At 37.4% G+C, this 15972-nt stretch overlaps 1 protein-coding gene across 2 annotated transcripts in view; it reads right to left on the bottom strand.

Annotated features, from left to right (window-relative positions):
- Cirl (Calcium-independent receptor for alpha-latrotoxin) overlaps window positions 1-15972 on the bottom strand; it is a 1849656-nt gene that overhangs the window by 1364246 nt on the left and 469438 nt on the right. For both annotated transcript variants that reach the window (XM_069837575.1, XM_069837572.1), the window contains exon 3: window positions 2656-2717. The gene's annotated coding sequence lies outside the window, so the exon portion shown is untranslated. The remainder of the gene's footprint in view (window positions 1-2655; window positions 2718-15972) is intronic.

The raw sequence follows: 15972 nt of genomic DNA, 5'->3' as shown, positions 1-15972 counted from the left end.
ATGTCCGTTACACATTACGCTATCTGCATTGCTTTAGTGTAGTTTCCTGTCCCCAACCCTCAGACAGCGCACTGAATGGAATACTGTAAGTATACAACGTAAAAAATGTCAGATGAATACAGTATGTGGAAGATGTAGAGATAAATACACATAAATAAGGTACAGAGCAATAAAATTACTTAATATCCACAGAATTATTTTTGCTTGTAACTTTCGACTCGGTCATTTAAGGACCAGGGTTCCTTATATCAAATTGATACATGTGTCCTTCGCCATCATCCCTGAAAGTTCGTAACACCACCTCGGAAACACGCTGTATAATCGGCCATTAACTTCAAGTTACTCCTAATATCTCAGAGACTTTATGGGCAGTCGTACCCAGTTCGAATTTATTGAGAAATATTCAATCATCTTATTTAACTAATACGGAATTAAAAATTTTGATATCAGTTATTTCATTAGATTTGAAGAATTGTAATGATATTACAGTCTGAAATATGTGGATAGTATGCGGAGAACAGGACGATAGAAAATGTGAAAATTTGAGAATGCTGGGTTTGCAAGGCCTACCTTGGGCAGAAAACTATGAATGAATATTATTTGAATCTCAACTTCCACAAAAGTAGTAAAAGAGGAAATTCAAATTACAACAAAACATAATTAAGATCTATAGCTGAGAAATAACACACAGTGACTTCAAACACAGCTGGAACAAGAATAGCATCGAAGCAGAGAGTTCAAAGGGCAATAACTGAGAACACAGCTAGGACGAAGTAAAGGCCTTGCGGTAGATTTGGATGCTGAGGAAATGTGCTGCATTGAGTTAAGTAGTCAGACCACACAAAAGGGAATTAGCTGCTGTAAGTGACTGCCTGGTATTGAACATACACCGATTTGATATTTGCAGTCATTCCCAGATACACTGGTCTTTTAGCTTCATTGCCCTATCAGTGTATTTCAATTAAACACGTACAGATATACTAAACATACATAGAGTATAAGACTTGAAAATTAGAGCTAAGGCACTGGCTTATCATTCAGCTACTGAAGGCTATATTATTTCATAGGCTTAACTAAGTCATTTTCCTTATGAGCAAAGACAGCCAGCACGTTGGTTCTACATCCCTACTGATTTTAATATCGATTTACTCAAAAAGTGGGAGTTTTGTGTTCCTGCTACATTGCCTCCATGGTTATAAATAGAATTAATTTTCTTCACAAAGGGAAATTGCGCTGTTTGAACGTTATTAGCTAGAGACATTGCCAGAAACGTATGGAATCCTCAACATCGGCTTATAATCTCAACAAATTATAGAAATTAACCTTCCTGCTACAAACAGGGGTAATAGGATTATCTCACTGATGCTTTTTGCAATATTACTTTCATTGTTATATATATTTAGGGGAGAGTTGGGTAGTATCGGACATCGGGTAATATCGGACAGTGCGTTTCTTTCATCTACCACCAGATGGTAGTACCTGAATAACATGTTTACGTGTCTGTATGCGACATCGCAGAAACGTAACCACGTCATTCAGGTACTATCATCTAGTGGTAGATGAAAGAAACTCACTGTCGAATATTACCCGATGCCCGTTACTATCCAACTCGCACGTATATTTGAAATTCTTTCTATTTGTCCGTTATGTGTCTACTAACGTTTAGAAATAAATAATTCATCTCCTTTACGAAGTAATCCGCATTATTCAAGTGGGGTGATATTTTACCCCCCCCCCCTTGGTAGTCTGTGTCATGAAAATTCCGGAATATGTAATCCAATTTGTAGCCTAATTTTCTACATTTCTGAGTTTGTATGCCTCCAAATTATTTTATTTTCTGTTATTTATATAATTGTTCACAATATTATTTAGGCTAAATTATCATGAGAACCATGACTTCTGTTTACATTTTTTATTTTTATTTCTGTGTGTTGTGGTTACTCCAAAAGTGATTGTTTGAAATAATTTTTAGTAGAGCTATTTTTCGAGATGTTCATTGTAGTATAGATGGTGTTCGAATAACTGAATTTAAACAAAAACTAAACACATTTTCTTAAACGTATATTTTCATTTATACATTTCCAGAACAATTGTTAACGATTTTTTTAACGATTTTATTTTATTAAAATAAATATCTTGAGATGTTCATGTTTGTATTATGGTAATTAAATATTCAAATTTCAACAATTAACTGCAATGATTTCAAATTTATTTTATAATACTGTGACTTTCATTGTTTGTAAATTTGTTTCCCACCAATGTCGACACTATATAGCATTGTGGAGTTTGCCTCGAAATGGAAGGGATGCAAGTTTAACTTTACTGATATGCTTTCTCATAGTGTCACCATAACATATTTGAAATTCATTAATTTTGGTTGCGTTTTCAACAAAATGGAATAGGACTTTTGAAGCACGCTGTATTTTTAAAAAGAGGAAAATTATTTTACATTTTCACATTTTCTGAGGTCCACAGTCAACAATATATACATTGTTAAATATTCAAAATGCTTAACAAAGATTGGAATATGATTTTGATGGGGTACTTGTATTACCCCCCCCCCTAGGTAGTAGTAAGTTTTAAAAAATCTTGGTAGCAGGAGAGTTAAGGAGGATAACTAATATTAAAATTAATTAAGCACAGTGCTTACCTTACCTTGGTTATAAACTTCTTTCGTCAGGCTGACGAACACCACAAGAAGTTCTTCATAGTCTGACCTGTAACAGAGAAATCAAATAATTAAAATTACATTTTGTATCTATACTCTGTTCGTTGCTTCTGTAGAGTAAACTTAAGCGTGACATATCTCGGGAAAGGGCGGAGTCTGCTCCCTTCACTTCGCCAAGGTAGCTAGCGATCAGGCGAGAGTTCACAAAGCGTTTCTCTTCCACGTAATTCCTTTCATGCCCTGAGCACTCAATGGGAGCAAACAGTCTCCCACGCCATCCCTTTCGCGCCCTACCCACCCATTGGACCAGCCAGTTATGCCATCAGTTGCGCAAAAGACTTGTTTTGTGACTGACACCCTACAGATTCCAGAAAATGTGTATAGAAGCTTAACAGATATTCCACACTAAGTATGAAATTGTTGTGCATATTGGCGTGTAGCTGAAGAAAAATTCTGTTCTGAAGTTGGAGCAACCATTAATTCGGATTCTGTTCGTCCCTGAATCCCGTATGACAGGATGTCATATGTATGGAAGTAGGAAGGATGGATGAAAGTAATAGTGGCGACTAATTGAGCCCAGGTTCCGGCCTGAGATTACACAGCATTTGCTCTTAATAAGTTGAGCGAAAACCTCCGAAAGAAACCACCACTGGACAACTTGTTCCAACCAGGATACGATCCCAGGACCGCTAGTTTCGCAGTCAGATACGACTTCGGAGTAGTGGACTTCGGAAATAATTGTTTATAGAATATGAAATTGTTTTAGAAATAGATCTTCGTCTGCGATGTCCGTCGCGCTGACCACATTACCCCATCCTTCCAAACTCTAAAATGTCTACGGCTTAACGAACGTAGAAATTTTCATTCCCTTGTTCTCCTTTTCTAAGTCCTTCACACCTCTACACCTACCCACCTTGCCTCCCATTTCAGTTACCTGTCATCATATAATATATTTACACGCACGCAAAATAGCCGTATACTAGCCATATCAACACATAAAACATCATCGTCTTAATCATACACAATCTCGCTATTGCGCTTGTGGATACCCTACCCAGTGACATCAGAGACTGAATTTACCAGTGTTCAAAAACAAACTTATCAAGCATTTTCTTACTGCGTAGAGTAGGTTTAATTTTTACTTAATTAATAACAAATCCTTTCTTCTTAACTTCTACAATAAACTGTCTAGTCCTTATTAATGTGTTAATCTTTTAGTACTTTGATTTTTATTATATTTGTAAATTTAATATTAATTGTAATTATAATTGTAAATGTATTCTTAATATTGTAGTTATAATCCCCTGGTAAAGGGGAAGAGAAGGCCTGATGGTCTTATCTCTACCAGGTTAAATAAATAAATAAATAAATAAATAAATAAATAAATAAATAAATAGATAGATAAATAGATAAATAAATAAGTAAATAAGTAAATAAATACATAAATAAATAAATAAATATCATTCCATGACATTACCCGTAAAAGTTTGAAATTTCTGTCATTCTGTACCTTTAAAATAGAAAAATTCAGAGAAAACGTTGAACGATTCTAAAGTTGACAATATGCATTTCGGCTAGTTAAGTTTCGAGCTTATACTAGTCACACAGCAAGGGAGACTGTTACATAAATTTGTCTACACATAGAAATGTCAATAGAAAACTTTAAATGGTCTACTGTTTTTAGTTGGTTATTTAAAGACGCTGTACCAACTACTAGGTTATTTAGCGTCGATGCGATTGGTGATAGCGAGATGGTATTCGGCGAGATAAGGCCGAGAATTCGCCATAGATTACCTGGCATTCACCTTATGGTTGGGGAAAACCTTGGAAAAAACCCAAACCTGTAATCAGCCCAAGCGGGGATCGAACCCGCGCCATAGTGGAACGTCAGGCCAGCAGGCAAGAGCCTTAACCGACTGAGGCAAGCCGGTGGCGGTCTACTGTTAAAATATACCAAGGACCTTAAGACTGCCTTCATGAAACAGACATCTAGTCTTCATAGGATTACATAGTAATGTATTTTGCACGATGGTAGTCAAACATTTGCATTTTTTAAATGTCAAATATGACTGAATTTGTTTTTTTGTGAAAACGTCGAAATGAACAAAAGTTTTACACCGAAATTTAATATTTTTATTCATCGTAAAATGGGATCCCCAGTAATGAAATATGATTTTCTGTTCCTAATAGATATGTTGACAATCACAACATAAAGTAATTCTGAGGGGAAAAAAATAGAATTGAACTGCAAGAACATTCAGGGCCGATTGTATAAACAATTTAATCTTAGATCAGAGGTTAAATTGATCCTCTTTCTAGCTGAACTTGGAATTTTGTGTTGTATAAAGTTTAATCTGAGATTAATTTGTCTTCAACTAAAGTCAAATTTGACTGAAGAAATTTCTACGATTAAGTTAGATGATCCAAGTTCAGTTATTTCTTTTCTGTTTGAAATATACGAGTGGCAGATTGTGCAAAAAGAATAACCATTATTATTAATATTAATAGATATGGTAGACACATTTATATATTTCAATTTCTTGCCTTAATACACAAACATTCTTATATTTTATAAGGCTCTATCGTGTTCAGCAGATCAAATAACATAACCTATAATTATATTATGTTTATAACAACCATTAATTATTAATGGATATGATAGGTACATTCATAAATTTTGAATTATCTGTATGACTAAACGAGTCGTTTCATAAAGCTTTATTATGTTTAGCAGTATCAAACACCATAACATGATAACAATTTGGAGAACAGTCAACCTTCTTCTTATTGTCCGTTATTATTTACAATGCATAAAACAAACCAGTGTCTCCAAAAGAGTGTATGGAAAGTCGCCAAAAAGTAGTTGGAAACTTGCTAGATTTCTCATTATCAACAAAGAAATATTAAATTTTGTCACTATGAGGTGCTAAAAAGGTCGCTAAATCCCTATTTAAGCAATATAAAAGTTAAAAGAAATTGTCGTTGAAAAAGAGTTAAAGTCGCTAGATTGGCAACACTGAACAAACCTGTACAACATGATCCACGCATCACATACTTCACCTGCTTATGCGATGTTGCCAAATCCTTTTCCCATGACCTTAGATTGCATTTGAAACAAGGTAATTTGATCGCAGAGAAGTTTTATACAATAGAAGAAGTGTCTGAACTCGGTTCAGTTTCCGATCTTCAATCAAAGTTGATCTTCAGTCAGGGAGTTTTATACAATTGGGCCTTAGTGTCTTAATAAAAGCCATGATGATGTATGCTGTAAAATATGTGCTGAAATCTCCAGTAACTTCGTCTGTGTTTTCAGATATTTTATTATAGCAATGTGCGGTCCTGAGCTTATTGTGAAGGGGAGCAAGTTACCGCTTCAAAGAGGCGCTCTTCAGTAGGTCTATTGGAGAGATTAGCAGAGGTAGTAGCTGAGGAAGATCCGTGGCCAGGATTAGCGGCCTGCATGCCTTGTGTCGGCGCCTGCAGCCACCGGACCGTGCAGCCGTCGTAATGAGCTCACTGGAGGACTTGTGGGCCCAAGTCCCTCATCTTATATCAAAGTTGGTCTTGGAGAAGACAAATCTTCAACAACCCAATCTCTCTCCCTCTACCAAAATCCCTTATCATAGAGGTCCTTTTTCACTTTGACCACGTCTTCCCGGCATAATCACGCTCTTCTTGTGACCGTAGCAGATTCACAAGATGACTTACGTAAGACACAGGGTCCGTCCCATGTCTAGCAACTGTATCATGAGATTTTCATCTCAAAGGATTTCACCCTCATCTCCAAGCTCCCCTAGCATGAGCGAAATCTACTCAGAGAGATATACAACCAAAGAGTTCTTTCCAATAGGCTAAAATCAAATACCCAGAGGGCACTCAAAGTTTTCCACCCACAAAAGTCAACTTCTTACCCACAGAGGCAGTTCTCCATTCTCACATTCTTAATCCGCGTCGCTACAGTTAACACGCAAACATAACGGCTCGTTGTGAGGAGGGAACTAAAGGAAGTAACAAGACAGAAGGGGATGTAGAAGATGGAAATACAGAAATGGGAACTGAGGGAAACGAAGGGGAAGAGACGGAGGAATTATACATAAAATTTAAAGTAAAAGTCGAAATACAGGAGAGATGTGAAAAATAAAGATAGAAAAGGAAATAACTAAACAACGAAAAAAACAAACAGAAATAAGAAGAGAAAAAAAGAGAGTAAGATAGGAAGAGGGAAAGGAGAGAAGCAGAGAGAGAAAAAAATAGAATAGTACCAGGGAAACAAAGAGTGAAAGAACGTGAGAAACGAAAATAATAATAGTACATTATGCAACGAGCCTATAATGGTAGTAATTAAGACGCGAGTAAGTTTATGAAACGAGCGCAAGCGAGTTTCATAATTTTCATACAAGCGTCTTAATTACCATTATAGGCAAGTTTCATACGACTTTTTATGCTCGACCATATTTCTAACTTGAAATTATTCATAAGTATTCATGTTATTCTTATCTGACTGGGAAGCGGAACTGACCTTGTGCAATATCTCGTAAATTGTGAGATGTGCGCAGACGCGAAAGTACTGATTTTTTCCGAGAAACAGATGTCATTGACCTTGATATAATCCAGAGAGTAAAATAAACATTAATATTGATATAACCTTGAAATTGATTTAGACATTGAAAAACGAGATGACAAATTGAACTCATTTGAATAGTATTTACAATTAACGCTAATTATTATAATAACAAAACATAACCTTCTGCGACAGTATTGGATTTCCAGCCTCCGTGACGTTTCGCTAGTTGTCTTTCGATTGCATATCCGAGAATAATCGATACTTGCGCTTTCATATTGCTGCAATGGTGTTTTCTGATTGGTGGAACACCTGAACTTTAATCAATAGGTGTACTTTAATGAGGTCCATTAAAGGGCTGCTACCAGGTGTATAATTACTACATTTCGGCATGGTCAAGAATAAAGAGAAATAAAGATAGAAAGAAAGAGAGTGTGAAAGAGGAAAACGAGAAGAAGAGATAGAGAAGAAACGAGTGAAACAAAGAGAGAAAGATGAATCGTAAGGTAGAGAGAAGAGAAAATGGAAAGAACGAGAAAAAAGGGAAAGAAGAGTTAAAGAAAAAAGATATTGGGAAGAATCGCCAATAATGGAAGGAATGAAAGTGAAAGCGAAGAATTGGATAAATATATATAAGGAGGGAAGCAAGAAAGGAAATAAACAAAATATGTGATAAATGCCTTGATGAATAAATTAATTTTAGAATGTTTTAGAAGATAAATAGTCAGGACCACACACAGATCCTCACAGACCACCGTTTCTGTATACCATCCTTTTTAATGTTTGTAATTTATATGTGACTATTACACTCTTATTACGTCATACTACTTTTGACCAATAAAACGGTACGAAAGGACGTATTTCAACCAATCATGGCTGCTTATCGCACAATTTTATCGCGTCCCTAGCATTTGTTTCTTTGTTTGCCAACATTTGAAACTGCGCTGGTCTGGACTGTCTGCGCTGTATATATAATTACAAACCACTCCAGTCGATGCACAGCAGTTTCAAATATAACTCGCATTGGCATTCAAGAACAAGAATTAATAAAAATCACTGATCATACCTATGCATCTTCTGAAATCCGATTTACAAATAAATGAAGAGCACCATTCGGAAATCCTGAATAAGTTGAATACACCATGTAGGCCTAAATCAACGAGTTCCACTTCTATTACGCACACCTCCAATATAACATCAATTGAACCACCAACCACATTCAAATTTGAAAATTGTACATTCAATAATTATTCCTTTTAAAATTATTCATTCGGAAATCCTGAATAAGTTGAATACACCATGTAGGCCTAAATCAAAGAGTTCCACTTCTATTACGCACACGTCCAATATAACATCAATTGAACCACCAACCACATTCAAATTTGAAAATTGTACATTCAATAATTATTCCTTTTAAAATTATTCATGTTTATTTTTTATGTCATCGTCGTTAATTAAAACTTTTCTAACACTTGTGTATATTAGTTAGGTTATGTTATAGCTTGTGTTATAAATGATATTATGGATAGTCACGTATCAGAGATTGTTTAATATTAAGATTTATTGAAAATCATCTGTCAAGTGACGTTGATTACTGGGATTCGGGTAATTGAAGTGGAATGTTGCATTTTAATAAAAATGAAACTGAATCAACAAAACCTTCTTGACTAGTAACATTGCCATCGTGTATAATAGATCGAGAACTTCCCGACGAGAAGGCATTGCTCACTACTGCCATCTAGCATGCATCTAGCGTAATATTTGTGATGTTGAGAAGGTACAATAATACATTTGAAGACAGTTGTATTTTCGTAAGTCAATTAATATTTTATTGTATTGGAGTACTTCGTTACTTCTAATCTTTATATATTTTCTTCTAATCGTGTAATATTCAATTAAATCCCACTCCAGTTTTGATCTTCTCTAGATAAATCAAAACGTCTAGTGAGATTACTGTTGATAAAATGTGCTTATGCAAATTAACATCTATATAGGTTTCATACTTAATTGAAGTTCTTAATCTGAAAAGAAAGTGTGAAAGACGGCTTTTCTTTTGAAGTCGGTCCTACTGAAAGTAATTTCTAGACCTACAGCATCCCTAGCATGAAATTATTGTTTTGTGTAGGCCTATGCTGTCTGTCTATATCCGTGGCTACCACGATTTCCCCTTTAACTACTGAGCGGATTTTGTTTATAAAGTACGGGTCAATTCATCCGGGAATTATGCACGTAAAATAAAAGTTTTACAGTTTTGTTTAAAAACTAATGGTTCTTTATTTGAATTCGGAACAACAAAATGGCATTCCATTAGAAGAGTAACTAGGCGACTTAATTTTTGTGTTGCACAGAATAAAGTGAGAAATGAGAACATGGAGTTCATATCGAAGGAAAAAAAAAAATAAATAAAATTTACTAAGAGAAATTGATGCGTGTAAACGTTGTGCAAGGTATTCAATGAGAGTCCTATTAAGGACGAAACATTAGAAAAGTGTGTATGGATAAGTTCAAGAAGAAAATCCAGGGTGACAAGTCTCGAGATTGGGAAGTCCTCCAATTTCAACGTCACACAGGAGAAGTAAACATTGCCGCTGGAGGAGGAAGAGAGAAGTAGCCTATAAATGCTGTTTAACCAATGGCAGAGGTCACATTCTAGGTTTATCTTGAAGTTAGGCGGGGGTAGAACGCTTCAGACCGCCCAACTTCAAGTTAAGCATTGTTTAGCGTCTACTCAAAATGAAATGGAGGTGATAATGCCTGTGAAATGAGTCCGGGTTCCAGTACCAATACTGGGTGTTCAGTTCAAAGTGTGTCATGGCTCGCTGTATGCCGTCATATGGCTAGTCGATGAGCCTAGAGAATTCAATCTTCCTACACTTCCGCAGAGGTGTATTACCTATGTGTCAGAGAAATTGCATAGAAATTACGGCGTTCATTCTGAAGAGTACATACTGATATGTACGGTAACGCCGGTAGTGGCAGGAATGTGAACTGTTTGGAAACATGTACTGAGGTGGGTTTTTTTCTTACTGTCAGGATATGGGGAGAGGGTTAAGATGATTCCTTACGTATTTCTTGACATTAACTTCGACGGTCAACATGGACACGGAGCATTTCATTTGTGTTGTGGAATGTTGCCGTACGCAACCGATGATAATAAATACCCTGCGTACGACTTGCCCGCGCAAAACACAGTTCGAAAGAGGTTATGGTAGCACACAGACAGTACAGACCGCCATCTGTTGCTACGACGTTCAAGTTAAACCGTACACGTTCTCAAGTTCAGATTGAACGCCTTGATTAATAGGCAACTTCTCTGATATAAAAGCTGAAACTCGCTTCAAATCGCTGACTCCGTTAGCCCTGTGAATTTACAATATATTTATTTTTTGATAATAGGGGAAAATAAATATATTGTAAGTTCACAGGGCTAACGGCTTCGAAGCTGGGTACCTGGTTCTAATGAAGTGCATTGGAAGCAATTTTAAACATGGGGGCATGAGATAGTTACTCTGCCTGCCATTAAAATTCACTTCACTAAATCCCTAAGGTAATGTGATGCTCGAACCCAGGTATACCTGCAATTACCCAGGTACACCTGTAATTAAGCTTACCTGTATTAGTATTGATCACCTGGCCTTAAGCGTGGGCCTCTGGCCTTGCAGTTCGTTTAAGGATTATCCTTGATGTTAACCCACCTTGAACCTGACACTTAAAATTTGTAACATTAGAAAGTAAGAGAAGATTGCAGTATTGTATAGTTAACTTGTATTCTTTTTATTTGCAATTTATTTAGTTTATTGGCATTACGTGACTTTTGTACTTTGATATTACAAAGGAAGAAGCGCACCTATATCCTGTTTGTCATAAGAAATTACTGTATTTTTGCTCTTTTATGTAAAGTCACTATACCACAACTCATCCTGTTTACAGGATATCTTGTCATGACCTTATAAGGGATCGATGATATTTCAATGGTGAACAACCAATTGTAAAGCTATCTTCTTTCTGAAGTTCCAACCCCAAGCTAGAATCTTAACCAATCAGACGTTGTTATTTCGGGCGTATCCCTTTTTATAATTACTATAAAACCCCATGAATCTGGCTCATCACTCTCAATCGGCGGTACTTGGAAGAGACTACATTACGCTACTCCAGAGCCAGGAGGAGGGTGCAGACTATAGCTCAGAAGGTTCTCCAACGCCACGAATATTCTAAGTCCGAATATTCCCTTCACCACTTAGACGAATTCAGAGCTTGGCTACAAGAACGGGAGATGGCAATTCTACAACTTATATGTAAGTGGAAATTGTCCGTACTTGCTTAGCCAGATTCAGACTTTCTTTAAGGAAGGAACTTACGAAAGAAGTTAGCAACTTTTTCACTATACTAATGTAGAATTCTTTCAAATTATGTTTTATTATATTATATTCAGCATTATGTTTATTTTATTGTGTTTACTTATTATTGCAAGCGTGAAGCTGCAATTTGTGTGTTAAATAACCAACTCCTTTAAAATCTGTTCTTTTCCCGCTCCTTGGGATCCTCAGCAGTGATTATAGGATTGATAATTCGTTCACCTGGACTACCTTATCATCCCCTACTTATCCGATTCCCGGGGGCACGACATTTGGTGGCAGCGGTGTCAGATTTTAACAGGGGGTGGTTTATGTGTTTATTTTATTTATGTTTTATTTGTGTTTTTGAATTTTTATTAGTTGTTGTTTTGAATTTATTATCTAATGTGGTTGCATTGATTTAATTTTGTATGGCTTGTTTTCAATGTTGTTCGGGTGTATCCGAAGGTGATATAGAATTTACCGTCCTTTTTGTACATGTAATTGGGGTATCGCATCCTTTAGCTTTGGAAGGATCAAGCAATTACGCCCAAAGTTTAGTTGAGACATTTTTTAGAAAACATACTAATATTAATACGAATTTAATTCAAGAGCATCGTATGAAATTTGTTGCTTTGAAGGCAGGATCTCGCCTTGATATTGCCTTTGCAGGTAGACCGTTTAAAACTTTTAAGACACCAGCGTTAAAAACATACCGTTACGAACATTCGCAAGGGTTAGAGGTAATTTTCGAAGTAGACATACGACTAGTTATACGCTACGTACCACCAGAATTCGACTACCCTATTTTGGAAATCGAACGTACGGACTATCTTCCCCAGTATTGCCAGAGTGGTGAGTTTAGCGACGAATTGATAGCAGGATCGAGGGTGTCAATGCGCACATAAGCTGGTTGGGAGGAATTGAGTCAGCATAATAGCTCAAACCCCACCAACAAGCGTAGGTACACAGACCACGTAACTGTTGAACAGATGACCAGTAGACAGCAGCGTTGAATCCATACTTGACGAGTGGGAAGGTATCCATTAAATAACTAGTGTAATCAAATACCAACAAGATGCCGCAAGGAAACGATCCACCTGCATTAATTTCCAAAGACTTAAGCGTAACCAAATTAGTAGAGCCATGGAAAGGGGACTCGTATAGTATACCAGTTACCAGTTTCTTTGACCAAATTGAAAGAATTACCACCATGGGACGACTTACAGATAAAGATGCAGTTCAGATTGCCATATTGAAATTGCGAGGCACAGCGAGAACATATTATGACACCACACCTGAATTACAAGCAGTAGATATTTCTTTTAAAGACTTCAAGGAAAATTTTATTGCTAGATTTAAAGATAAGAGATCGATGCAATATCACTACTTAAAATTACAAAATGCCATGCAAGAAAAGCACGAATCACCAGAAGAATTTTGCGACAGAGTGCGAAGACTAAGCTTAAAGACAATAGTGCATGATCAGGATGCCAATACTAGAGAGATTTTGAAGCAGGAAGCAGATAGACGATTAGTTGCCGCATTCATACATGGTTTACGTGGAACTGTTGGCCGAGAAGTTAGATTTCAGGCACCCACTACAATTGATAATGCGCTACGAATAGCGAATCAAGTGTATCAAACGGAAAAGGATGAAGGTGCATCCGTTTTGAAGGAGCAAAAAGATAAGAAATTGTTTATGGTTCAAGCCCAAGCAGGGAACAGACAACAAAATTCGGGTAATTATCAAGCATGGAGCAACAACCGCAGATATGAGCCGAATTTCAACAGGGGATTCGCTCGCGGTCGAGATGTACGACCCGGGGGAAATTATACTAGGGGACAGTATAACGGGTCAAGGGGGCGAGGGTTAGCTCCGGGACGTGGAAATTCAAATAGTAACCGATCGAGCATCCAATGTTACAACTGTGGGATTATGGGTCACTATCAACGGGACTGTAGGAAGGGATCAGAGGGGCATCCGCGACAGTACCCAAACGGGATAGGTCCTACGAAGAAAACCCCGTCGTAGGAGCCGAATTACAGTCACACTCAGTTCTGGTAGCGCCGTCTGCTTTAAACGAGGTAGTTAGCGAGCCTCGGGTAGACTTAGAAATAGAGGGGAAAATTTGGGAATTCGTTGTGGATACCGGCGCCACAGTATCATTAATTAAACCCACAGTAAGCTCAGCGCTAATTACAGAATCTGATGTAGTGATCAGGGGTGCAAACGGGCAAAAGGTAAAAACATTTGGAACCCAGACGGTCAAATTCCTTATGGGAAGTGAGCAATTTGAATTTAAATTTGTGATAAGCGACATACGAATCAGCGCCGCAGGCATCATAGGGATGGATTTTTTGCGCTATGTTGGTGCGCGTATAGACGTCCAGTCGAACTCCTTGGTAATAGGCAGGCAAACTGTGACATTGATCAACACTGATCTACAATCGTGCAATGTCGCATCAGTGTCTGGAAAATCGGGTTCTGTGTCTGCAATGGCCTCGCAGTCATCGACTCACGATCAGCTTGACTGGAGCGGACCTATCTTGCTAGCCGAGTCCGTTGTCTTACCACCACATACAGTAAAAATAGTCCGAGGTAAGGTTATGGGACGCCATAATCTTAGTTGTAACCCAAAGACCTCTCAAGTGCTATTGGTAGAACCAACCAGTGATCAGGATGGGCTACCTGGAATTCATGTAGCACGCAGCATTAGTCAACTTGGTAATTTTAGGACAATTGTCAATGATGCTCGGGGACATAGTTCCCTTGTGGATGATCACGGATCGGGATACGTTCGAAAAGTCTCCATGAATGGCCAGAAAAATTGTGATCGTAATAAAAGTAATAATTGTGTTCCTCATTGTAATGCAAGTGGCCAAGAAAATTTCCCTACCAACATAAAAGGTCTTTCCCAAAGCAAAAACCCCTCACCGGATAAATTAGTCGGTTCGGACGAACAATCCCTTATGATACTGTCTGTGAATGGTGCGGCAGAGTCGGCGTTTGCAACTGGCAAGTTGGACGACCGACCGGTGCTGAATAAGGAGACTATAATTCCCGTGAATAGTCAAGGTCAAGTTAGGCAGATAAATAATTGTGAACACCAGTTGTGTGAAAGTTCAACATTTGATGATAATGGTGAGGTTTTATTTTGCTCACGATCGTCAGAACAGGGGGTGAATGTAGGGTTGAATAGAGAACTAAAATTAGAGGAAAAATTAGTTATGGAAAACGCACCACATGAAGCTGTTAATGTATTAAAGTGTGAGAAAATTTTAGGTTACGTACCTATTCAAATTGTTAATTTTTCGCCCGAACCTGTGAGTTTAGTCAAACACCGTGTTATAGGAGAAGCTAGTGTAGCAAACCTAGGTGTTGATCAAGAATCAGAAATCGCTAATGAGATGAATAACAGTAATAGGACCGTGAATATGATTGACCGGGAAACAAAGCGAACATGGAACACAAATCGACGTAGGGCTAAAGACAATTATGTACCAGAATTATGGGAATTTGAGAAATTTTTAGATGAAAAATTAGGGCACTTACAGGGCAAAGATAGGAGACTTATGATAGCCGTCTTACGAAAGTATAAGCATTTGTTTTACGTCGAAGGAAGTCCAGAAATAGGCTGTGCTAGTGAAGTGAAGCATTCCATAAATACCGGAGATGCTTTACCAGTGAAGAAGAATCCTTATAGAATTCCCCACGCGTTAAAATCGGTGGTGGAAGAACAAATTAATGACATGTTAGATAAGAAAATTATTGAACCCAGTACTTCACCATGGGCAAGTCCTATTGTACTTGTACCCAAGAAATCTCAAGATGGAACTGTAAAGCACAGATTGTGTATTGATTATCGGGGATTAAATGCCGTTACAAAGTCAGATGCTTATCCCCTCCCTAACATTGTAGAGACGTTAGATTCTCTAGGGAAATGTAAAGTATTTTCTGTATTGGATCTGGCTTCTGGTTACTTGCAAATACCAATTGATGAAAAAGACAAAGAGAAAACTGCTTTTACGTGTCACATGGGACACTATCAGTATAATAGAATGCCTTTCGGCTTGCAGAATGCTCCCAGCACGTTTATGAGATGTATTGATTTCCTATTAATGGGCCTGAAAGGGACCATTTGTTTGGCTTATCTTGATGATATCTTGATAATGAGTGAAGATATCGCCACTCATGTGAAGAATTTAGAAAAGGTGTTTGTAAAATTGCAAGAAATTAATTTCAAAATTCAGCCATCTAAGTGTACTTTTGCAACGGATCAGGTTGAGTACCTAGGTCATATTGTATCGCGAGAAGGTGTGAAGCCCGATCCACAGAAAATCAAAGCCATTCGGGACTATCCGCAACCAAGATCAGTTAGAGATATTCGTTCTTTTGTAGGCTTAGC

The sequence above is a fragment of the Periplaneta americana genome, chromosome 10, assembly GCF_040183065.1.
Source record: "Periplaneta americana isolate PAMFEO1 chromosome 10, P.americana_PAMFEO1_priV1, whole genome shotgun sequence".
Classification (NCBI taxonomy): domain Eukaryota; kingdom Metazoa; phylum Arthropoda; class Insecta; order Blattodea; family Blattidae; genus Periplaneta; species Periplaneta americana.
Note: the sequence above shows the minus strand (reverse complement) of the source record. Positions and strands in the feature narration are given on the sequence as shown.